Source organism: Elephas maximus, chromosome 8, assembly GCF_024166365.1.
Source record: "Elephas maximus indicus isolate mEleMax1 chromosome 8, mEleMax1 primary haplotype, whole genome shotgun sequence".
NCBI classification, from domain to species: domain Eukaryota; kingdom Metazoa; phylum Chordata; class Mammalia; order Proboscidea; family Elephantidae; genus Elephas; species Elephas maximus.
In genome coordinates this window covers 43,916,848-43,943,165 of record NC_064826.1, presented here as the reverse complement: position 1 = coordinate 43,943,165, position 26,318 = coordinate 43,916,848, and the positions used below count along the sequence as shown (strand labels likewise).

Sequence of the window (26,318 nt, the reverse complement as noted above, 5' to 3'; positions counted from 1 at the left end):
AAAATCCCATTGGATTCTACAGATTAAAACTCTCTATGGGTTTTCCTGGCCTGCCTTTGCAGTCAGCAAGGTTGCTTGCTTGTAACTTAAAAATGAGTGGTCTTCTTCCTGGCTAGGTCTTTGGTCTCTGGAGACAGGACACGAGCTTTGTGGAACCCCTTCAAGCTGTGATGGGAAACTTGGCAAGACTGTGGCCAAAGACCACCTCTTACAGCTCTGATCATGTCAAAGGTTTGATACAAAGTCTCCCCTCGAACTGCTGTTGTGCTGGGATGCTCTGGAACTGTAAACCAGGTTTACGGAATTTCCATTTACCTTAAAGCAGTGGTTCTGTGTGAAACATCGGTGGTTCAGTGGTAGGAAGACATGGGTTTTGATTCCTGGCCCATGCACCTCACGTGCAGCTAGCACCCATCTGTCAGGGGAGGCTTGCGTCTTGCTATGATCCTGAGCAGCTGTCAGCAGAGCTTCCAGACTAAGAAAGATTAGGAAGAAAGGCCTGGCAATACCTCTGAAAATCAGCCAAGGAAAACACTATGGATCACAATGATCTGATCCACAACCAATCATAGGAATGGCACAGGACCAGGCAGCATTTCATTCTACTGTGCATGGGGCCACCATGAGTTGGGGGAACTTGACAACAGATGACAACAGTTCTGTGGAGACTGAAACATCTGAGACAGAGCCCCACAGTGTTGTACTGAAAAATCCTGTTTCCTTTGCTGGGCTTTCCCTGCCCCCCAGCCTTGCATTTGAATCCTGCTTTTGCTTGGAGGTTATATGTAAACCCCATTGCACCTTCGACGTATGATTAAGAATGTTGCTGATGTAAGTTGTATGAACTCCCTGCTTGTAAACCCTTTTAAAAATAACTTGCCTGCCTGACCTTGGCGAGCAGTCTTGGCAGCGACAGCTCTGGCTGACTCCTTTTCCTTGTACAACGAAATAAAGGTGCCTTTCCTGTTCTCCCACCTTATCTCTTGTTTACTGGTCAATACAAGTCATACTGAGCAAGAACCTGGGGTTTCCACCCAGGAACATATTTATGTCAAGGCCTTTCCGAAGACTAATTAAATCAGGATCTAATTAAATCAGGATCTCTGGTAGTGAGGGCCTTGTGTTCCCTGGGTGAGCCTCACTGCTCTAAAGCAGACGCATTGTACACACTGAGTCTTACTTTCTTCCCTCTCTTTCTCTGCTTGCTGTTAGTTGCCACGGAGTCGATTCTGACTCAGGGAGACCCCACGTGTGAACAGTAGAGCTGCTCAAGGGGGTTTTCAAGGCTGTGATCTTTTAGAAGCAGATCATCAGGCCCGTCTTCCAAGGTGCCTCTGGGTGGGTTCGAACTGCCAACCTTTCAGTTAGTAGTCGAGTGCTTAACTATTTGTGCCACCCACGGACTTTCTCTGTGAGGGTCATCTTTTCCCTCAAAGCTTTGGAGATGGAAGATACATGTACTTGTTCAGTTTGAGTATTCAGGTCATGTTGGCTTCATAAAATGAACTGAGGAAAATTTTCATCTTATTTTATGGTCTGAAATAGTTTGAATAACAAAGGATATACCTGTTCTTTGAAGCCTAGATAGAACTCTGTTCTAAGACTATAAAGGTCTTTAAAACATGGTATCTCTTTAATAAACTTTTAAATGTATTCTATGGCTACTGGTCTATTCAGGTGCTTTGCCTCTTTTTGGTCAATTCTGATCGCTTATATTTTGCTAGGATATTCTCCATTTCCTCTAGGTTTTCAAATTTATTGCCAAAGATTTTCACATATAATGCTAATTCTTTTACTCTTTTCCCAATTGATGATCACATCTTCTTTCTCATTGTAATGGTGCAGACTATAAGTTTTTCAAATTTCCTTCATTGTAACAATAACCCAAACCAAAACCCAGTGCTGTCGAGTCGATTCTGACTCATAGTGACCCTACAGGACAGAATAGAACTGCCCCATAGAGTTTCTAAGGAGTGCCTGGAGGATTTGAACTGCCGACCCTTTGGTTAGCAGCCGTAGCACTTAACCACTACGCCACCAGTGTTTCCCGTAATAATAACAGCTAATGTTTATTGATTACTTACCATGAGCCAGGTGCAGTTCTAACTGCTTTACTTGTACTAAGTTAATCCTCACAACCCAGTGAAGTGAGTGCTCTTATGATCCTCGTGTTACAGATGAATTCCTCACCCTGGCTGCATAGAGAAGTTAGGTAAACTTGCTCCGAGGTCATAGTAGCCTGCAGCTCCATATGCTGCCTGCTAACCTGTGTATATGCCTGTGTGTGTGTATCTGTGAGTGAGTTTGCACATAGCCTACTATTTGATTTAAAAAGTAAAGATGTCACTTTAATGACTATAGCGTGCCTGACCCAAGCCATGTTCTTTTTAAATCACTTCATATGCATGAAGAAGCTGAATAATGAAAAAAGGAAGACAGAAGAAGAATTGATGCATTCAAACTGTGGTGTTGGTGAAGAATACTGAATAGACTGTGGATTGCCAGAACGAACAATCGGTCTTAAAAGAAACAACCAGAATGCTCCTTAGAAGTGAGGATGACAAGACTTTAGCATACTTACTTTGGACATGTCATCAGGAAAGACCAATCACTAGAAAAAGCCATCATGGTTGATAAAGAGGGTCAACAAAAACAACAGAAATCCTCAATGAGATGGACTGACATAACAGCCGCAATGATGGACTCAAACATACTAATGATCATGAAGACAGCGCGGGGCCAAGCAATATTTCATCCCGTTATACATAAGGTCACTATGAGTTGGGACAGTAGTTAATGATGACAACAAAAACAACCCCTTCTAGGGTTAAAAATTAGGGGGGAAGAAAAGAAAAAGAACAGTGTTAGTGCAGCAGGTTCCTGCTCAAGGCTCTTAATTGAGAGTGTTGTCTTTTAAGAATTCTGTGTCTAGGAGGTGACAAGACTCTACTGGCCAAGAGTGGCCTAGAGACTCAGGGCTTTGAGCTCTGATGATTAAACAGATTCTATGTGACCCTTCTGATGATCCAGTCCAAGGTCACCTAATTGCTTTAAGTGTGTACCCAGACAATGAGAGAAGCCTGTATCCATGCCATGAAGTGGGCATGGGGAAATATGAAGAAAATAATGGTAAAAACCTAATAGAGGTGAGGCTTATTATGATCTGCTCATAGCAACAAAACACTGTGCAACCTTCATATTAAAAGGTATGTTTAAAAGATCTTCAAGGACTAGCTCTTTATTGCTTCCAGAATAAAATCTGAGCTCTTCAGTTTGACTTTCTAAGCCTCTTACCTACAGCTCCGCTTGGGCATTGCAGCATCAGTCAAGCTAAACTCCTACCTCTCTTTGCTCTTGTACGTCTGCCTCTGTGCCTTTACCCTTGCTCTTCCCACCACCACGAATGCCCTTCCTCCAATCTCTGGATATCCAAATGCGATGAATACTTCAAGATCTAGCAGAAATGCCAAGACGCTGTTTTCAATTCTCTTCTCCTATACTTAAATAATACTAGCACTAACATAGGGCTTACCATGTGTGCCCGGACTTAATGTGTTAATTCGTTTAATCTTCACAGCAACCCTATGAATTAGGTACTATTCTTATTCCTATTTATGCTGAGGGAAACTGAGATTCAGTAATTTGTCCAAGGCCACACAGCTATTAAGTAGCAGACCTGGGATTTGAAACCAGGCAATCTGGCTCCATGCTCTTAACTCCTCCACACAGTATCCATGTTTCTCACAAGGCATGAGTTATAGCAACTTATGCACTTGTCTTACTGCCTCTACAAGACAGCAAGGTCCTTTAGGAAAGGCTGTGGGTCTGGTTTACTTTCGTGTCTGCTCAATAGCTGTGCCATAACTATTTGCTGGGTGGATGGAGTAAACCAGAGCTGGTCATGACATTTGCTACCTTTATCAGGGACTTTGTATAAGAAGAGGAGTCCCTGGATGGTGCAAACAGTCAACACATTTGGCTGCTCACTGAAAGGTTGGAGGTTTGAGTCCACTGAGAGGTGCCACAGAAGAAAGACCTGGCAATCTACTTCTGAAAAATCAACCGTTGAAAACTCTATGGTCCACAGTTCTACTCTGACACATGGGGTCACATGGGTTGGAGTCAACTGGACGGCAACTGGTTTTGTTTTGTTTGTATGTAAGAAGAACACAGTACTAGGTAGATGCATTGGGAAGGGGAAAGGTGAGGAATTTGGAACCAAGGTCACTGCTGTCCAGATATTTAAAATGTGAGTGGGAAGGCTGACTTTTGATGAGCAGTGGGAAATCACTACTGAAGGGTAATCAAATGCAAATCCTGAGAGTATAAACTGAGGCAGGCAAGGGAGATGCTGGCAGAGATGTAGAAGTCTGCAGGCTTTTTGGGACCATGAGACCATATCTTAAGGGCCTGCTATACAAAATGTGGTCCCAGGCCCGCAGCAGAACCATCAACTGAGAGTCTGTTAGAAATGCAGAATCTCAGACCCCATCCTAGACCTACTGAAGCAGAACCTGCATTTTAACAGAATTCTCAGGAGATCTGTACGCACGTTAAAGTCTGAGAAGCACTCCCAGTAAGTCCAGGAATCCATGCCTACCCCCTAGAATGTAACTTAATTGGTTCGGGGCTGGGCTAGAGGAGCCACCCTTTTTTGGGGAGTGTTTATTGTGGTAAAAATATATCTGACAAAACATTTGCCGACTTAACAATTTTTACGTGTATAATTCAGCGACATTGATTATGTTCATTACGTTGTACAACCATTTGTTGCTGAGTTCTGTCGAGTGGATTCTGACTCATAGCGACCCAGCAGGTCTGAGTAGAACTGCCCCATAGAGACTCCTAGGCTGTAATCTTTACGGGGGCAGGTTGCCACATCTTTCTGTCACTGAGCGGCTGGTGGGTTTGAACTGCCGACCTTTCTTTGGTTAGCAGCCGAGCACTTTAATTACTATGCCACCAGGCCTCCTTTCTGTGCAACCATTACTACTATTCTGTTCCAAGATCTACACTTTTTAAAAACTCTTCTGGTCAAAAAATAATCAATACCACCCATAAGTATAGAGTTCTTTTAAAAAAAATCACCTATATGAGACCAAACAGTCAACAATTACTTTAAAACAGTGATGAGAACATAAGGGGGCAGGGAAAGTAGATGAATGGAAACAGAACCACCATAACAGAAATAATGAGAATGTTCACGTGTTCATGCATTGTAAAGAATGTAACCAGTGTCACTGAACAACTTGTGAGCAAACTGTTGAACGGGAACCTAAACGGCTGTGTAAACCTTCACTGAAAACACACACGCACAAAAAAATATTTAAAATAAACAAAAAACCTCTCCAGGGAATTTTACACTGCAGTCCTGGTCTAAACCACTGATCAGGCCTCCTCTGGAGACCTATGCAATGGTAAAAGGGAGGAGGTCAAGGGAGGAGAATCCCAGCTCTGCTGCCGGTAAGCCATGTAACCTTGGGCATGCCAGTCAATGTTTCCAAGCATCTATACTGAGTGAAAAAAGTAGGTTACATCAGTGGTTCGTAAAACTCAGAATCAGTTAAATCCACTTTCCTGGACCAAATGAGTTATAATTCCCAGGGCTGGGCCAAAAGAATGGGCATTTTTGACATGTTCCCCATGAGGGTCCTCATGCAGCTGCCTGGCTAGTGGACTAAGTGAACTCTAAGGTCTATTCTCGCTCTAATAGGCTATGGGTTTGGAGGAGGAAAATTCTGTCCCAGGCTCTAAAAGCAACGATAAATATGTGCCAGTGTAGGGCAGTTTGAACATTTTTATCTGCAGCTCACAGTACAAAAATATAAGTACTAGGCATGGCAACCCAGTATATTTAGGTATATAAGTATATGCATATATGTATGTGTATATGTGCACATACATGCATACACACACACACACACACACATCTCCAAAACACAGAAATTTCACAGCACATTGCTTTTCCTTACTATGTGATCCACTCTAGCTTCTTTTTTCCTCTGTTCTATTTCTTTAAAAAATGCACTGCTGTATTGATTTCATGACCCACTAATGGGTTGAGATGACACTTCAAAAAGCCTGGTGTAGACAATCCCTGCGTTAAGAATGATGACTCTACCAGGGCCAGAAAGCATCACTAGCAGAGGGCACATAGCACCATGCTGGCCAGTCTATCCGGCACAGGTTCCAGGGGCAGCTGATCGCAAGATGCGAAACTACAAGAGAGAGGCACTGGTTGGGTGAGTTGGAAGTGAGAAAAGGGGTGAGTGGAAGGCCCAGGACTCCAGGCTGAGGAGTTTAACAATTGCCACAGACAAAATGTGCACTCACTGTAGCTTTTAGAACAGCAGAGACCCACAGAACATTTAGAGCTGGGATTCTCAACACTGGGAATACATTGGAATCACCCGGGGAATCATCTCTTACAGAATATCAGGACCCAGGTCCAACTGCCAGAGATGTTAAACCTCTAACCCGAAGTTCCCCCAAGTGATTAGCCTGTGCGGCTAGGTTGAAAACCAATGATTTAAGGGTTAAAGATTCAGGGTCACATAACAGAAAAATGTGGGGTCCCTTAACTTCTTTCAGGTTTCCAGTCTCTGAAATGGGGACAGCAGCACCTACCTTTGTGGCTTGTTGAAAGGTTGAGTAAGACAAGGTTATGTACACACGGCAGGTGCTCAGTCAAAGGTCACTTCATTATGAATCCAACTTCCTCCATGGACTAATAAGGACATTATGACCTAGAAAATTGACCTGACAGGTTCAAGTTCACACAGCTGGACCAGGCAGAGTGGGGACAACATTCAGCTCTAAATGTTAATACTATCACACTGCCAGGCCTCCTCTGAGTATAGGAATAGAGCCCAGGAAGGTCTTATGTATTAGGACTAATCTGAATCCAACTCAAATGACCCTAAATGGCCATTTTCCTCCTTTCCACATTGAACTTCAGCCAGAGCACGGGGCCAGTGGAAAGTCCCCCACAAAAAATAAAGCCTTAGTTTTTTCCTTTACTGAAGAACCAGGTCATACCCTCCTCCCTACAACATTTTACAGGCTTTGATTTCAACATGTTACAGATGGTGTTTGATTTTGACCCATTTGAATTTGATGTTCTTTTCTGATGGCAGCATCAGTAATGAGATAGATGCCTCTGTGGTGAAAGTGGAGTCAGAGGCAGATCTTTCACTTACTGTGTAGAAGATGAGCAGAATTGGGGCAAAAGGGGTGATGGGCTGGCCAGCTAGAAGTCTTCAGCAATTCAGGCATGTGGGGCTGAGGGATTGTGAGCGTCAGATCCTTGTTCAAACGCTACAATGTCGTACACAACTCCATGCAGAATGTCATGGTTGAAGTTTGGTGTGGGAAGAAGGCAAAGAGACCCAACCATCTCCTTTGAAGAACTAGAACTTCAGAAGCAGTAGTATTTTCTGCCCCATGTGTGGGGCTTACAATGGAGATGCTCAACTTCAGCTGGTACAGTGAGCTAGCCTTTATATGCAGCCTGTAATCTGATATCAAGATTATTAGCCTCGTGTAGTGCCTGGGGTATTAAAAACTTGCCAGCAGTCATTCAAGGTTTAACAATCGAACTCTATTTGCCCGAAGCAGCAGAGCGAGGAGGGTCAGAAATTGGAGGACAAACTGGAATGTGTGTCTAATTGCCTCCACGAACAACTGCCACCTCTGCCATGAGACCAGAAGAACTGGGTGGTGCCTGGCTACCATTACTGAACATTTTGATCAAAGACTCTATAGAAGAATCCTGATCAAAAGGGTTAGGGAAGGGGGGATGTGGAACAGAACTTCAAATTCTCGTGGAATCCAGACTTCCCAAAACTACTGCCCTGAGGACATCTTTAAATCTTAAACTGAAAGTATCCTCTGAAGTCATCTTTAAACCAAGCAATAAACCCGTTGCCATAGGGTCAATTCCGACTCACGGTGACCCTATAGGACATAGTAGAACTGCCCCATAGGGATTCCAAGGCTATAATCTTTTTCGAAGCAGATTGCTACATCTTTTTCCTGCAAAACAGCTGGTGTGTTTAAACCACCAACCTTTTGGTTAGCAGCCGAGCACTTAACTACTGTGCCACCAGGGCTCCCAACCAAGCAATAGTTTAAGTTAATTAGAAAAGAATATCTGTCTTGAGCACTGTGTTCTTTTAAAGAATTATCTATGTGATTAAACTGACAATAGCAACCAGCAAAGTTAGATAAGAAGCTTAGGGGGCAATGAGTTTGTATTGATGATGGTGAAATAAGTTGGAAAAGGATATCAAGAAAGGTGGCACAACCTGAAGAATTCTAATTGTCACTGAATTATACATGTAGAAATTGTTGAATTGGTGTATGTTTTGTTAAGTATATCTTTACCAAAAACAAACAAAAAAAGAAAGAAAACATTTGTGCATACAAAAATAAATAAATAAAGAAGTTGTACTCAAAAAGGAAGATTATCAGCCTCTTTGTTGAGGACAGATATACCTGGATATGAGGAAAAATATGCCGGGCTATACCTGGCAAATTTCTCCTTGACATTTCTTCTCAATACAGCAAGTAATAATTCTTACATTTAATATACGCACTTAATATATGCCAGGCACTTTTTATTATATGAATTCATTTAATTCTCACAACCCTATTAATGTAGATATTATTATTCTGTTGGTAGTATGCAGGCATTATAATTATGCCCATTTTACAGATGAGGAAACTGAGACACGGAGAAGTAAAGTAACTTCCCCAAGGCCATACAACTAGAAATGTTGGAGCTGGAATTTGGACCAAGGCAATCTGGCTCCACAGTCCATGCCCTTAAACACTACAAAAAATGGCTACCACCCGCTGAGGGCTTCACCTGGGACACGCACTACTTTAAGTGCTGACATAATTAACCTATTTCATATTCACAACCACTCATCTAAGTGCTCAGACTATTTTTTTCCATATTCATACTTGCAAGAAAACAAATTTTGAATGAATAAAGACCCCTCGCTGGTCCATCAACTCACCCTCCAACTCCCAGACTAAAAAACAGGTCACTGGCTCATGATCCTACAGCTACCCCTAGTGGATATCTTCCAGTGTCCAGAACCTTGTCTCTCCCTGTCTCAACACATACGCCCACCAGACTTCCAGCCCGAATCTTCCCAGCTGAAATTATGGAGTGAGTGCTCCTTTAGGGCAGCCAAACCTCCCAAGGCCAAACTCATTGCTTTCTAAACTAGAATTTTTTTTTTAACATTTTGATATATTTTATATCACTCAACTTGTGCATTTTTATGTATAGCTTACTTAATGTTTTCATTTGATAACAATCATTTAAATATTTTTTGAGCAGTTACCAGGCAACATGCCGGGTATTGGGCTGGCAAGGCTGACATATAAATATTATTCACTTTTGTCTGCAGTTTCTAGTCTATACTTCAATTTTTTCATCTTCTGTTTATTATTATATCACGGATATTTTTCTTTTGATATAAAACAAGCTTTCCACGAATATTAATTTTTTTCCATTCAAAAATTCCATTTTTCCATTCAAAAAGTTAAACATTAGTTGCAATCCCCACGATGTGTCAGCACCCCCCCCTTTCCCTTTCCACCTTGGGTTCTCATGTCCATTCATCCAGTTTTCCTGTTTCTTCCTCCCATCTCCCAAACCAGCACTGATGGGTCTCTTTACTTTTCTGAGCAGAGATGTGTGGGGAGTTGTCAGACCAGGCCTCCCAACCTCTGCATGTGATTTATATTTTGGCATAAAACGGTAGCTCTTATTCTTACTAACGGAGTCAGAGAGGGGAACAACAGAAGAGGAGACCAAAGTGGAGCCGGAGAAGGAAAATGGACAGACAATAAGGGAGAGAGAAGAGAAAAAACCAAGAATGACTGCATATTTGCGCTGGGGAACTGCACTTGGCCCACCGTTTTTACTGCCAGAAACTCAGGTTAGGCAGCTTGTCACACAAAGTCAGGATCTGAACCCAGTACTCCTTCTGCTACATCTGAGAGAGTCAGGCAGCAGTCTTGCTAAACAGTTCTGACAAGCAGGTCTTCTCAATGGGAATTCTTGGTTGGGTAAGGAGATAGATGTGCTACTCTAATTATCACCATCACATTAGTTCAGTCACCAAGGCCATCTCTTCAAGGTTGCATGTCCCCCTCAGGGCTGCACTGTGAAGGCAGCTATGGTCATTTCACATTAGAGCCTGATGGCTGTGCTTAGTGTCACATGCTGTGGCCACACAAGACCACAGAGGGTTTTCTGACCCTTGGCCTTCTAGCCCACCAGCTGTAAATGCTAATAATGCCAAATGTGGCAAAGCTTCCTTCTAGAACTAGCCAGTGAAACACCCGGGTGGTTATTGGTTCCTCCAAATCTGTTTGCTAACTCATGAAGAAATAGATCTTTCTGCCTCAGTAACAACAAAATTGGTCTTTGCATCTGTGAAAATTATGCTCTAGATGACAGCAATCCTGAGCATTAATCAAGTATCAATCACTGACATGAGTGGAAAATAGAGCTGGAGTCTTCATTCACGTCTTGTTTTGAGGAAAGCAAAGCGAGGGCTGATTGTGGAGAAAACCCTTTAATGGGTTTGAAGCAGCACAGCAGAACGGAAAGCGTGTGGGCCTTGACCGAGACTGTGTCTCTAAAGGGCTGTGTGATACTGGGCAAGTTGCTTGCGCTCTTTGGGCCTCAGATTCCCTACCTGTAAAACAAGGAAAACGTTGCCCATCCCTCAGGTTGCTGAAGGTTAAGTGAGAGAATGCATGTAAACTGCTGAGCCCAGCGGGCCCTGCAGAGAAGCAATTACTTATAACACACTCCACACTCAGAATAACTGGGGAGAATAAATCTACTGGGAACAGGGTCCTTCCTCTTTCTAAAATGTTAGCTCAGAATGTATTTAACACCCGCTGTGTCCACACCAGGTGAATTTTCTCTTTGAGTTCACACTCAAGTATCCAAGCTGTCCAGTCCCCACCAAATGGTCTTGTTCTCCTTATATTGGTAGCACTGCCCTTCTCCCTTTTTGTGACTGTCCCAATCTCCCAGAATCAGATCTTACTCCCTTTATAAATCCTCCCATCCCAAACGCAAAACCTGAATCTAATCAGGAAGAAACTCCAGGCAAACCAAATCAAGAAACATTTTACAAAATACATGGCCTGTAATCTTCGAAAGGGAGTCCCCAGGGTGCTGTCATATTGGAATACAGTGGGTTCTAGGCAAATATGAGTGGTGTCCTTATAGGAGAGGAGAAGAGACACAGAAGGAGTCACAGAGGGAAGATGGCCAGGTCAAGACAGAGGCAAAGACTTGGAGGGATCGATCTATAGGCCAAGGAACGCCAAGAATCACTGGCTGTCACCCGAAGCTAAACCAAAAACCAAACTAATCACTTCCTGTTGTTCTCTCACACCCCACATCCGAACCATCAGCTGGTCCTGCTGGCACTACCTTCCAAATAGATCCAGAATCCAGCTTTTCCCCTAGCAACACCGTCACTGGTCCAGGCCACCACGATTTCTCTCCTGGACTTCTTCCATTGCCTCTGACTGTGTCCTGCCTCACCCTATCCCTCTCTATACTCTGTTCCCTACCCAGCAATGAGAGTGACCCGGTGTCTTCCAGCTCAAACTGTTCTAGGCTTCCACCTCATTTAGAATAAAATCTAAGTCCTTTGAAGGGTTTATCTGATGGGGCCCCTCCTTGTGTCGCCAACTTACTTTGTTACCATTCTTTACCCTCCCAACTCCAGGCTCCTTGGCCCTTTGCTGTCCCAGGGACGGGTCAGCCCGGCAGGCCCCAGCTTCAGGGTCTTTCCCTTGCTCTGTTCACGGCCTGGTGAGCTTTGGCCAAGTACCCACAAGACCACCCTCCCTGAAATCATTCAGGACCCAGCCTCACACCTCTGCATACAGGCCTTCCCCAACTACCTTATCTAAAAGAGCACACCCTTCCCTCCCCTGCACTAGTTTTCCTCCATGGTACTCAATCAGCCCTGACATCACCTATTTTATTTATTGTCTACAGTCTCCATTAAGTTCCTCAAGGCAGGGGATCTATATGGTTCACTCTGTATCCTAGCATCTAGGACACTGCGTGACGCATAATAAGAGCTCAATATATATTTGTTAAATGAATGAATGAATGCATCGTTAGGTCAATGAAGCAAAATGCAGAACAATGTGTATAATCGTACATATTATATACATGTAATTTATACATGTAAAGTGTAAAATATATGAACATTCATTTTATACATCTATACTGGACTGTCTTTGGGAGGATATAACAGCCATGGCCTTTGCAAGGGCAGATGGGTGGTAGCCATGGGGTAGGAGGGAGACTTTTCACTGTATGTACTTTTGATACCTTTTGAATTTTGTAGTAGGTACATGTGAATTAACAAATAAACACACCTACACCCAACCCCAAGGCCAGGCCTGGTGGGAGCTGTGACTCTTCGGGGCAGGTCAGGTTTAAAGGTCTTGTAACACTCTTTGGTTGGGCCCTTTAATGTTGCTGGCCACTCATTATCCTGAAAATAAAATGATGATGAAAAGACAAGTTCACAGTAGACTTAGTTTGGATGTGTGAAGGGGAGGGGTGGTGTGGAGGTGGGAATTGGAGGTGAACACCTGGAAGAGCTGTAGTCTCTCTCTACCTGTGGGCCTCAGGGCAGGTCAGGGCATGGGCTGCCAGGTCATCTTGGGTGTCTCTTTCCAGCTGTAACTTTCTGTAGTTCTGTTGTGATTAGATGTTACCTGTTGGGCTACACATATGGACAGGTACTACACCCTCAGATCCATGAGAACAAAGCACTGATGTCAATGTCCCAGGAGTCCTCTTACCATTTACAGTGACTCTGGCGTGTTGTTTTGGTTACCTGTGCCTCGGGAAGACTGAGCCCTGCTTCCAGTGGCTTCCTCCTCAAGCCTGGGGCTGGGGCTTTTGCACTCTGCACCTCTGCCAACTTTTATTAGCCAAGAGAAGCACTCTAGGGAGCTGCTACACATGCACCGAGCAAAACAACCCCTAAAGCTGGGTGTGGACAGTGCTGCCTCTGTATCCCCAGAGCTGGGCCCACCCCTGAGAAGGAGGGGAACGTCAGGTGGTTTCATGAACCAGCAGGGCAAAGTAATTAAAGTGAACTTTCCAGAGAGCCTGAAAAATGCTGGCCAGAGAAAACGCAAAGGGGGAAGAAGAACTTTCAGTGTGTTTAGGGAAAAACCCTGAATTGGGGAGGGGCATGGGTTGTGAAGAGAGGAGATGCTTGTGAGCTGGATTCTCAGGTTATCTCCATGAAGGGAAGGGAGGAAATGGCATGGATGCCCAGGGAATTTACCTCTCACTTTGGAATGCTCACATTATTGTCTTCCTTATTAGATTTGTCTTGCTGACTATTTTGGACTGAGGCTAATGTTAAGATCAGTTTGCATTCTCTCTGTACACACAGCAGGTAGATGGAGAGATGTTTGTCAGTGTGTTGGGTTCTGCAGGGAATTCCCTGTGGAATAAAAGAATTTTCTCTAGATGGTCCTCAAAATAGAGTTTAGGGTATAGTTATAGTACAGGAGTGTAAGAAAGGGTAAAATTATCATACTGCAAGTCAAACAAGAATGAGAAAGAAAATGTGTCTCTCAAAAGAAGCCTGTCAGGGGATTTGGGGAGAGGAGGGGAGGTAATTAGAGAGTTTGAAGATGCCTATGGTTTGATTTTCTTAACCAATGCTTTTAAGGCAAATTCTGCCCTTATTTTGAAGCCTCAAGGGTTCTAGTCTTTGGAGCTATCATTCAGGTTGGGGGGAGCACAAAGTTGTCGCACTCAGGAAAAGGCTGCTAAGAGAGGTTGTGAAAACTCCATCCATGGATAATAAAGACAACATGCGACCGGTGTATACAGGCTGGCAGTTTTAAATCGCAGGAATGTTAGAATCAGCTGGGGAGCTTCTGACTCAGCAGGTCTGGGGTGGGGCCTGTACTTCTTTATTTTAAAAAGCCATACTAACACCAGTTGCCATTGAGCGGATTCTGACTCATGGCGACCCCACGTGTTTCAAAGCAGAACTGTGCTCCACAGGCTTTTCAATGGCTGGCTTTTTGGAGGTAGATCACCAGGGCTTTCATCCAACGTGCCTCTGGGTGGATTCAAAACACCAACCGTTCAGTTAGTAGCCAAGTACTTAACTGTTTGTGCCACCCAGAAATTTCTAAAATGTCATATAAAAAAACAAAAAACCAAACCCATTGCTGTCAAGTCGATTCCAACTCATAGCAACCCTACAGGACAGAGGAGAACTGCCCCATAGGGTTTCCAAGGAGCAGCTGGTGGATTCAAACTGCTGACTTTTTGGTTAGTGGCCAAACATTTAACCACTCTGCCATAGGTAGCTGTCATCCAACCTAATCCTCTGTTGCCACCCCTGCTTATTCCCCGGCCTCACACTCACTGTTGAGAACCAGCACTCTCGGCACTTACTGCCTGAAGAATGAACCAGCTCCTGAGGATTCTCCTGTACTCTGTAAAACGTTAATGTACCTGTACTGCTGTGCCGGTGAGAACCGTAGGCCTTCAAAATGGGAGAGCTGGGGTTTTGCTCCTTTTTCTATTTAAATGCACTCTAGAACAGCATGTACAGACTACGGGCACGTTAGAAAAAAGTTGAGGTTGAAGAGTTGGTCTTGAGGCCAAAGGAACTTTATAAAGTCCCCATTTCTAAGGCCAAGGCCTCTCCTGTTATTAACCAGTCTGTGTTTTAAACAACATATTTTGTGAGCAGTTAAACAATATGTTGGTAATACTTTTTCAAATGTCATTTTTTATCAATCACTCTTCTCAAAATCTGTATAAAGGGTTCCCCACTGCTCCTCAACACAAAGCCCTAACTCTTAGAAAAACGGTTTCCCTTGTCCTCAGCTTGGCATTCAAGGGTTTCCATGAACTGGCTCCAATGTGATCTTCCAGACTGCCCTCTCTCGGCCTCCTGTGACTTACTTGTATCCTTTCAAGTTGCTGGCGGCCTCACTGTCTCATGACACATAACTCCTCCCCACTCCTTTGATTTGTGCATATATGTGCATAAAAATTTGTGTTTATATACATAATATATATATTTTAAAACTTATTCTATATTGACCATTTTCCATGGTCATTTCATATGCTTGGAAACCCTGGTGGCATAGTGGTTAAGAGCTACAGCTGCTAACCAAGAGGTCAGCAGTTCGAATCTGCCAGGCACTTCTTGGAAACTCTATGGGGCAGTTCTGCTCTGTCCTATAGGGTCGCTACGAGTCAGAATTGACTCGATGGCAGCACGTTTGGATTTTTTTTGGTTTTCATATGCTTCTTCATTGTTATAGCTGCACAGTATTGTATCACCGTGAGGTATTGGTGGTTCAGTGGTAGAATTCCTGCCTTCCATCTGAGAGACTGAGACCTGGGTTTGAGACCTGGGTTTGATTCCTGGCCAATACATCTCGTGCTCAGCCACCACCTATCCATCAGCTTGCATACTACTATAATGCTGAACAGGTTTCAGAGAAGCTTCTGGATTGTCATGGATTGAATTGCGTCCCCCCAAAATATGTGTCAACTTGGCTATGCCACAATTCCCAGTATTGTGTGATTGTTCTCCATTTTGTGATCTGATGTAATTATCCTCCATTTTGTAATGTGTTGTAAATCCTAACCTCTATATGTTAAATGAGGCTGGGTCAGTGTGGGGTGCATCTTTACTCACTGCCTTACAAGAGGATGTGACTCAAGTCACACCGTTGCTTGAGTTATATCTTTTATCTTACAAGAGATAAAAGGAAAAAGAAGTGAGTAGAGAGCAGAGGGACCTCACTATACCAAGAAAGAAGACCTGGGAATAGAGTAGTCCTTCGGAACAGGGGTCCCTGTGCTGAAAAGCTCCTAGACCCAGGGGAAGATGGGTCTGGTCCCCAACTGATCTTAGGGATGGTGCAGGACTGGGCAGCATTTTGTTCTGACAACAGCTAACAACAACATTTTACCATTAGGATTGTACATGCATCCTGGTTTAACTACTCACAGCTTGTTGAACAACTTTCTGTTCCTCTTCTCTGAATTCTTCCCGGAAAGGTGCAAGGAATCATCTCATCCAGGGTTCTCAAATTTGGCCAGGCATTGGAATTATGGGATCACCGGGTGAGAGAGGTGGCATTAAAAAAACTTCTTATTGAGGTATAACATGTATATAGGCAAGGGCACCAATCACCAGTGTTCCCCCTGATGACTTCTCACAATCGAAACACACCCGTATAACCAGTGCCCAGAATAAGAAACAGAGTATCACCAACTGAAAAAAATTCTGTAGATCTAATCCTTTGAAATTTTGATTCCTCAGATCCAAAATGAAGCCCAGAAATTTGCATTTTTAAGATTCTTCCCTAGGAATTTGCATTATTGAGATTGTCTCCCATGCACCACCAGATTTGGAAACCACTGATCCACTAACGGTTTTCCAACTGAGTCCCTCAGGGGTACAGACAGGGAGCTGTCAGACCTGCCTACCAGAGCCACTTTTATCTTTTTCTATACAAAGCATCCACCTGTGGTTAAAAACAACCACACAACAATCCACAATTTTGAAAACCACCTGTTATCAGTCAGCATTCAATCAGAGAAGCAGAAGCACAAGGATGGATGCCGATATGCTCATGTACATGTACATATACCGGTTAATTACAAGTGTTTGACCTTTCACAATAGTGAGGGCTGGTTCAGCAGCCTCTACAAGGCTGTTGTGGCTGATGCTGGGGTTTGAAGTTCACAAGGAGGCAGTTGGGAAGGAAGATGGATGTAAAGCAGGGGAGAGGAAGAGAAAGAACTAGCTGGAACCCACAAGCCTTAACTGAAACCCCCTGAGGATCAAATGAAACCTGTGTCCATTCTTGTTGACTTTGACCTTGATGGGATGGATATTCAGCAGAACCCAGGGCTCTTCATCATGGAACTAAACACATACACCTAACCCAGGAGTCCCAGCAGCTGAAGAAGGATCCAAGGGAAAGAGGAGCAGTTGCAGGCCCACTCACTGCCTCTCACCAATGAGGGGAACCAGCAGATAAGCAACATATGTGAGCTATAATATGGCTGCTGCCTCCCATTACCCTCCAAATTTCGCTTACCCCACCCGCTGGAAACATACAGGACAGAGAATTCTGGGATATGTAGCTCAGCCTAGCCAAGCTGATGCATTACAAAGCCACCACACTACTCACTTAGACCACTGGTTCTCAAACTTGGCTGCACACGGAGTCACACAGGGGCAGATTAACCAGAAGCAAGGTAGTCACGCATTTATACTAAGCAAGGTATGCACAGGTGAAATTGTGCACTACAGATTAGTAAGTAGGCACAAGTAAGTCCAAGCACCTTGCTTATTGGGTAATCAGTCCCTGGGTCACGTGTGAAGTTTTAAGAAAACAGATACCAGGCCCCACCTGGAGGCTGCCAACTGACAAACCAATGTGCACCTCAGGACTATACCCAACTCAAAAATTGTATCAAGAAGATACAATTCTATTTTCCTTCTGCCCCAAGAGGAGCATAAAGGGTCTAGTTATTTTTTCAAGCTCCTAAAACATTGTTTTATTCATTCTGCCTTCATCTGTCTGTCCTCTCTTAGCTAAGCTAGCCACGGCCCTCCCACTGTCCTCAGCACAGTGGCTGTGCCCTGACCAAAGCCATTCCTGGTTGTCCTCCTGGTGCTAAGTGGATTAGGGGCACAGTCGGGAGACTCTGAAATCATCCTAATGCCATCAACTCATAGTAAACAGAAGACTTGGAAGTCTTCACAATTAAGCTTCTAAATAAAGCATCTCTTCCTCCTAGGCATAGACTAATTAAATGATTATAACACAGCAAAGTGGTCAGTGAACACTCCACTGTAACACAAGCAACAGTGTTGGCAGGAACCAGTGCTACAGACACACAGGGGGCTGAGTTGTCTCTGCTGTCTCAAGGACAGCCTAAAAAAGCAGCTTAAGAGCGGCCCCTGTAGGAAAAGCAGTAAGAAAAGAGGTGGGGGCTGGGAGGAGCGCTGGTTCAAGTTCCAGCACCGCCACTAACTAGCCGAGAGGCCTTGGACAAGTCATGGGACTTCCCAGGCCTCAGTATTGGCCCTATATTCTGCACAGGGTCACTGAGAGCATCAGAAGAGAACAGGTGAGACAGTTTAACAGCGTGGACATTTCTGTGCACACGGTCATATCATTAACTCTTACAGACAACAGTCTGTAAGGCAATGGCTACCTGGACAATAGGTCGTTTGGGCCCTTTGTTTTCTTTTTTCCCATCTATGATACGGCTATTTCTAACGAGGTCTACTGAAGTGTGAGACTGACATAATTCATTAAAAAAAGGCTGCAGGGATTAACCTTGGGTTTCCATTGCTTATGCTCTCCCCCTCCTCCCCATTAGAGCAGACGGTTGAAGGCTGGCTGAGTCACCCCGTTCCATATAAGTTTACTTACAAACCACTCTTCTAAGAAAACAACAGGACCAAGGCAATCTTTTGTAGCTTTTCTGTGAGATAAAACTGAGGAAGGGTCAGGCAGTGCTAGAATATGTTTATTGGACTATTACTGTTTAAGGTAGTTCCCTTGGCCTGAATTAGATTTTAAGCTTTTTGAGGATAAGGGCTGAGTCACGACCTCCTTTTATTTGTCTCCCATCGTGCCTAGGACAGTGCAGTAGAAAAGATCCTGGACGCAGGGATCCATAATTCCAGATTCCAGTTAGATTTCTGCTCCTCAAATGTCATTTTAATCCTTCTCAATTTCCTGAGAGCCTGTTTCCTCCTCTATAAAGTGGGAATTTCACTCCTTACTTCATGGAATTATTGGACAAAACAAATTAGACAATGTGTTGAACTGAGTTGAATTGTGACTCCCCAAAATATATGTTGAACTCCTGGCCTTTCTACCTGTAGACGTGACCCTGCTTGGAAACAGGGGTATTCTACAGTGATATTAATAAGGTCATTACCAGTATAGGGTAGATTCTAAACCTAATCACTTCTGAGTTATTAAAGACCAGAACAGACAGACACACCCCTGGGGGAGACAGATGTCACGTGAGGATCTCCTAAACAAGCCAAGGAATATCTACGAATGCCCAGAGCTACCTACAAGGAGGGAATCGACAGGCCGAGATCCTGATTAGGACTTTCAGTGTCTAGAACTGTGAGAAAATAAATTTCTGTTCTTGAAAGCCACCCACTTATGGTATGTGTTACAGAAGCATTAGGTAGCTAAGATAGTGTGGGAAAATACTTCTATGACCCAAAGAGTGCTGTGCAAGTGGGAAAAATGTGATAAGAACAATTACTTCTCAAGAACAACACACTAGCTGATTTTCTTGCTGAGGAAAGGGAGGTGCAGAGCAGAAATGGTCAATACACGGCTGAAAATGAGGAGCTGCTCAGGGGTGGAGGTGAAGGTGAGCTGATGCAGAGGGATGGCAGGGGCTTTCCCACAGCCAATCTTGGGAAGTCTCTGTGCTCTTTCTCCTGCAGCAAGCTGTTAGCTTGGTCCCTTGTTTATTCATTCATTTACTCACCAAGTATTTTCGAACACCTACTATGTGCCAGCTTTCACATGCATATGAGGTGACTGAAAACACCATGGGCTGGGTCAGGTGCACCTTAGTCTTTAATCGCCTCACGTGCATGTGAAGGCTGGACAATGAATAAGGAAGAACGAAGAAGAATTGATGCCTTTGAATTGTGGTGTTGGCAAAGAATATTGAATATACCATGCACTGTCAAAAGAATGAACAAATCTGTCTTGGAAGAAGTACAACCAGAATGCTCCTATGATACAAGGATGGCGAGACTGAGTCTCACATACTTTGGACATGTTATCAGGAGGGATCAGTCCCTGGAGAAGGACATTATACTTGGTAAAGTAGAGGGTCAGCAAAAAAGGGGAAGACCCTCAATGAGATGGATTAACACAGTGGCTCCAACAATGGGCTCAAGCACAATGACGACTGTGAGGATGGCACAGGATCGGGCAGTGTTGCGTCCTCTTATACACAGGATCACCATGAGTCGGAACCAACTTGATGGCACCTAACTACAACAACACTGTGTGCCAGGGCTTAAGAATTGAATGGTGAGCAAAAGTAGATCAGGCCCCTACCTGCATGCAGCTGAATCTCACATTCACTCCCAAACGTGTTGTTGTTGTAGGTATTGTTGAATAGATTTTTGACTCAGCGACCCCATAAGATAGAATAGAACTGCCTCATAGGGCTTCCTAGGCTATGATCTTTACGGAAGCAGATCGCCAGGCCTTTCTCCCATGAAATCACTGAGTGAGTTTGTACTGCCAAGTTTTCATTTGGTAGCCAAGCACTTAATTGTTGGGCCGCTAGGGCTTCTTAAAACAGGTTTGGATTCAGGTATACAGATGGTGTGAACTGGATAACTAGCTTCAAGCAGCCTCAAAGAGAGATGAAAATGTTGGGTTTTAGTGGAATTCTAGATCAAAGCTGAAAAATACAAACAAGTTGAGGCCAGGTCTGATTAGAAGAAAAGGTAATCTCCAACCAACCGCCTTTTAGGTCTTCCCTTCCTGTGCCCCCCCTTGGTTTTCCCGAGCCCTACTCTCTTGGCTTTACCCACTACTGAAACTAACTCTCACCTAGCTTATTCATAAGGTGATAAATACTCCAGGGGAACTGCATTTAATAGGGAGGAAAGCCCTAAGAATAAAGGAATGATGCCCCAGCTTGGGGGGTGGGGTGGTATTTTAGAGGCTATCCTAAGGTCACAGAAACCCTGGTGGCATAGTGGTTAAGTGCTATGGCTGCTAACCAAAGGGTCAGCAGTTCATATCCACCAGGTGCTCCTTAGAAACTCTATGGGACAGTTCTACCCTGTCCTATAGGGTTGCTATGAGTCAGCAACGACTCGATGGCAACAGGTACGGTACCCAAGGTCATAGCCCTAAAGCAGCTTCAGGCTGGCTCTTGCAGGGGCAACTGAAGTAAAAGAAGTGGTGGCTGATGGCCTGGATAAATTTCTGTAAGCAAACTTTTGTGCTTTTTAAAGATTGCCAAAGATAAGGGAGGGAGCAAGGACAGGGAGCACTATGGCTATTGTCAGGGTACTAACTTTCGTTTAGGGGAGGTGGGTTCGAAGGTGTTAATTTCATTACTAAAAGTAACTAAATAATCAACCATATAAGCGAAAGTAGGGGAAAAACAAAGATCAGGAGTGTCTTCAGTGGCTTATTGTTGTTGTTCTAAGTTGCTGTTGTGAGTTGCTGTTAAGTCAGTTCCAACTAATGGCGACCTCTTGTGTTTCAGAAGGTAGAACCCAGAAAAGTCCTATTAACAGGCCCTCTTGTCAAAGTTCTTGGCAGCTTCTCTCATTTCTGATCACGCTACCAGAAAACCCCTCTGGCGAATTCCATCTGGATTTACGATTTCCCTCTTAGTGAGAAAAGTGAGTCATATTTGATTATAAGACCCTCCCCAAAAGCCAAATTCCTCAGAGACTGTAAGTAACTTAAACCCCAAATGAACTCTTAAAAAAACAAAACAAAAACAACTTTTTATTGTAAAATAAGGCATAGACACTGAAATCCACATACATGTATTACGTTGGAAATTTTTGTAAGGCAAACAACTTTGTAACCACCATTCAACTCAAGGAACAGAGCTTTGCCGGCCCCCCCTTCCCAGAAGCTCACCATGTACTGGCCCATTCATGGCCCCCTTCCTCCGAAAGTAACCAGTCTCCTGACTTTACAGTGTGTATCCTCAGACAGGTATGTATCTTTAGACACTGTTGTTTAATCTTGTCCATTTTTTAAAATATGATCTTAAAAAAATTTTTTTTATTGTGGTAAAATATATATAACATAAAATGTCATTTTAATCATTTTTAAGTGTACAATTCAGTGACGTTAATCACGCAATGTTATACAACCATCACCACTATCTATTCCCACAGCTTTTTCATCTACCCAGACAGAAACTCAATAACTTCCCTTGCCCCTTTTATACAGTGAAACATGTGAAAGCCGGAACTCAAGCAGGACTGCTTTGTTTTTCTGAGTCTCCCAAGTTTTCCGCCTTAGAGTGCAGCCTTACCACTTTTCTATCACTATTAGTGGAAAATACTTGAGTTTTCTTTCTCTGATAGGTTTCCGCCTTACAGAGTTTCTGGCTTTCACAGGTTTTACTGGAATGTTTTTCAAGCTTCTTTTAAGTGACAGGTTCTCCTTCCATCCATTTCTTTTCCTTATAATTTATCCATTGAAGACTCATTTAACTTGCAGTTTTCCAGTCTGGATTGAGCTCTTGGTAAGTGCCAACACGTCCCATTGGACTAATTTCTGATGCAAATAATCACCTATTTGAAAAACCTGTATGCATGCAAGCCATGCTCTTAAAGGCAGGGCACACCCACCATAATCACTTTCTCATGAGCGTTTGGGCAAGGGGAGTTCTCAGAGTAGAGGCAATGAGGCAGGGAAAACACTTGCTGATCTGGCTATCGCATCCACACAGTGGACAAAATGAAGTTCTCTGTGGAACTAATGATTTATGAAAAATACACGTATATATTTTGCAATTGGAAGTGACTGGGGAGTACGTCTCTTTATGTCTTCCATATAGTTTGCTTTAGTAGGAAACACATTTGGAATGAGGTTTGGCATCACGTTATGCTCCGGGGTCCAGGGTTGTATACGATTAGGTTTATCAGAGATGACTGCATAATAGGAGTCTGGATATAGCAAAAACCTAAGGAACCTAAACCACTAACCAGACTCACCAAATGCAATAAATATAAATTAAAGATGAAAGGGAGATTAGATCTGGCCATTTACTTATGGTTTGGAGCGAGAAAAGCAAGCTTTAAATTTGTTTTCCTTTCTCTAATCTCAGCGGGCAGATCCAAGGACATAATTATCAGAAATTTTCAAAAGGCTTTATCAAATATTGACTTAATAAAGATCCCATCCACTTAACGGTGACCTCCAGACATGCCCACTAAGTCCAGGACCCTAAATTATATTCTGCAAGGCTATCAAATCCACACAATGGACAAAATGAAGGAGTGTCATACTAGGAGATGGAAGTTTTCTTAACACTTAAATTACGTGTGGGGCTCATTCTGATTTACAGAGGGGAAAAAGCTACCAAACAGATACGAAAGAAGGACTTAAAAGTCAAGGAACTCTTCAAATCCAGTAGGCTGCTGACACTATCTTCAAAGCTTTATTACAGCATTAGTTTGTGCAGCCATGCAAAAAGGGCCTAAAAGACATCAGAGGGGAATAACAGAAATTAGGCAGAGGCCTGAAAGTAATCGCATTCTGGTTCCCTATCCTTTCTTTCCTTGGCTCTCCCAGGGATTTTTTTTTGTGAGGGCTATTGGGCTTGTGTGTTCTCCTCCCTGTTCACACAGGACAGGAGGGGATGCGTGGGGTAGGGCTTGGGGAAGAAGGACTAAATGCAAATTTGACTGGCAGCCAGCTTTTTTTCCAGGGCTTAGGAGTTTGTAAAATATGTTTGCAAGATTGGGTTCCTGATATTATCAAGGAGATGGCAAGTGATTTCCAATCCTGGTCCTACAATACTCGAGAGTATTTCCAATTATTACAGTGTGTGTATTTAAAGTTCTTAAAACCAAATTAATTTGAATTCACTTTCATTGAAAAAGCAAATATAATTCAAAAGCTTTTTTCTTACTTAGAGTCCTTTTCTACCTTTCTGAAAGATGTGATACTCTTTCTTGGAATTTCTTGCTCCCTGGACTCTGTGATATTGTAATTCTGATGTTTAAAGTCTAACCACTTGACTTCCAGGAGGGCTCATGGTCCACTTCTAGGATTACTAGGAGTACCACAGAATTCTGCCCAAGTCCAAACCCTTCATGGACTCTCTTCTCATGATTTCAAATCCTAACCTCTCAGAACTGAAGTTTAATGAAATCCCTGGAGGGCAGGCTGGGCTGGGTCCCAGCAGGGTGTTTGAAGAGAAGACCAGCACTTAGGCAGGGGTTACATCTATCATGGCTTCTCCGCTTCTAGTTATACGGGTGTCATGCTGGGCGGGGCTCCACTGAGCTACTTTACAGGCATTATGGTGCTTAATCCTCACACCACCTTTCTGAGAAAGTATGACTATACTCATCTTTTATACATGAGAGAAATTAAGTTTGGTGAGGTCAGGAGCTTGAGGCTAGAAGATGAGAACCTAGCTCCAAGCCCAGCTCTCAACCTTCACATTCTTCTGTGTAAAGCAGATTTGTCTTCATGTTTTGGGATATTGGAAGGACTCAAGAGCTTTGGGGTTTGCTCCTTTTGTGAACCAGTGGGAGGACAGATAAGTTGATCCAAGTTCCAGGTCTGCTGCCCCCTCCTGTGCAACCTGGGAGAGGGCTCTGCCCTGCTTCTGCCCAGGCCTCCCCACTGAGCTCGGCTTCCCCGTGAGGTCCATTACAGACAGCATGTGGATGTCCCTACATTTCCCAGGCTCGAATTTCAGGGACTCTTTTAGGGACTGCTCCATTTGTAGATGGACAAGGGTCTCAGTATTCCATCTGGACAACCTATGCACACTGAAAATCACTCTACTGATTAAGACTCAACATTTGAACACAGGACTATCAAAGATTAAGTCCTTGATCTGAAGGATGTGGGGAAAAGGACAGAGACAGGCACAATTTTGCCTTGAGGTCAGCAACCTTCTCCTGAGCCATCCCTGCTGAGAGGAGGCTCATGGGGCGGGGGGAGGGGGGCCTTCAGCCCTCTCTTTGAACCACTTTAAAGTCTTCTTTAATACCATTTCCTTTCCCCATAAACCCATATTCCACGCCAACAACTACTAGATAGAAGTAAAATATTTGATAGCCTACTTTTCTAGTCTGTTCTTTTTTCTACTGATTACTTAAATTTATCAGCCAGTTTTGGAGCACTGGGGTGAAGGCGGATTTTCAAATAGCCATGGGGTTTCATTTCTCCACTATGACTTTGATTCAAGTGAGATGATAAACGTGGGAGTTGGGTCCATCCTGGACCACTCATTCCCAAGGCCCAGACACAAATGCAGACTGGCTGGATTGGGATCTAGCAGGAAGGTGAGACCAGAGCCTCTGCTGGAGTACTTCAAAAAGACTATCAAAGTATAGTCAAAAGGACTAATAGCCAGAAGATGTGTGTGTGTGTATATGTATGCATGGATGTGTGTATGTGTATGCATATGTGTGTGTCTCCGTGTGTGCATGCATGTGTGTTGGAGTGACTTACCCTGGGTAAATGGTGGTGGTGGTGGTGGTGGGAAGTGGGGTGTGACCAAGAAGACAGAAAAACACACACAGTAATGCGCCACAGCCCTCCACGGGATCTCATACCACAAGTCCCAGTCTACACATATGGCTCTACTCCTACAGGAAAACAGGGAGTTAAAAATGAAACTACGCTGGAAACTGAAACCTAATCATCCATGGCAATTTATTAAATATCTAAGGCTTCTAGGCCTTATTAAGTGTTTAGTATATTTTCTTATCCCTCTGACGTTCACTTCTTCACTTGTCAGCACCTGCTGGCAGCAGCTGGAGTAATTGTACCAATTTTACTGTATGTGCAAATCAATTTGATCCCCCCCCCCAAAGATAAGAATCAGTATAGTGATTAAGTTACAATTAAGGCATGTCATTGAAAGCACAGACAACACGAAAAGGCTGAGAAGAAAATGCCCTGAGGTCTCCTTCTACCCAATGATTTTTTTTTTTTTTTCCTTCCTCAGTCCTTATTCTTGCCTGGTTTACAGTATCTGACATTATATGGGGAGATCACCAATCCTCCTCCTACTTCTCAAAATCCACTCCTTTTCTGGCTTCTATCCTGCAATCCGTGTGCCATATTCCCGTCCTTTCACTCTTGTTGGCTCTATCACTATTAATCTGTCCATCCATCCATCCATCCATCATCCATCCATCCATCAACATCCATCCATCCATCATCCATCCATCTATCATCCATCCATCCATCATTCATCCATCATCCATCCATCCAGCCAGCCAGCCAGCCAGCCAGCCAGCCAACACCCATCCATCCAGCCAACACCCATCCATCCATCCAGCACCCACCCATCCATCTAACACCCACCCATCCATCCATCCAACACCCATCCATCCATCTAACACCCACCCACCCACCCACCCATCCATCCATCCATCCATCCATCCATCCATCCATCCATCCATCCATCCATCCATCCATCCATCCATCCATCCATCCATCCATCCATC

General features: G+C 43.7%; 1 protein-coding gene across 7 annotated transcripts in view; it reads right to left on the bottom strand.

Annotated features, from left to right (window-relative positions):
- The window catches only part of ATXN7L1 (ataxin 7 like 1), a 286,145-nt gene that overhangs the window by 126,785 nt on the left and 133,042 nt on the right, over nt 1-26,318 (bottom strand). Inside the window, exon 1 of one of the 7 annotated variants that reach the window (XM_049894463.1) lies at nt 316-26,135. The exons of the other annotated variants lie outside the window; for them this stretch is intronic. The gene's annotated coding sequence lies outside the window, so the exon portion shown is untranslated. Of the gene's footprint in view, nt 1-315; nt 26,136-26,318 lie in introns of those variants that run through there. 7 annotated transcript variants of the gene reach the window in all.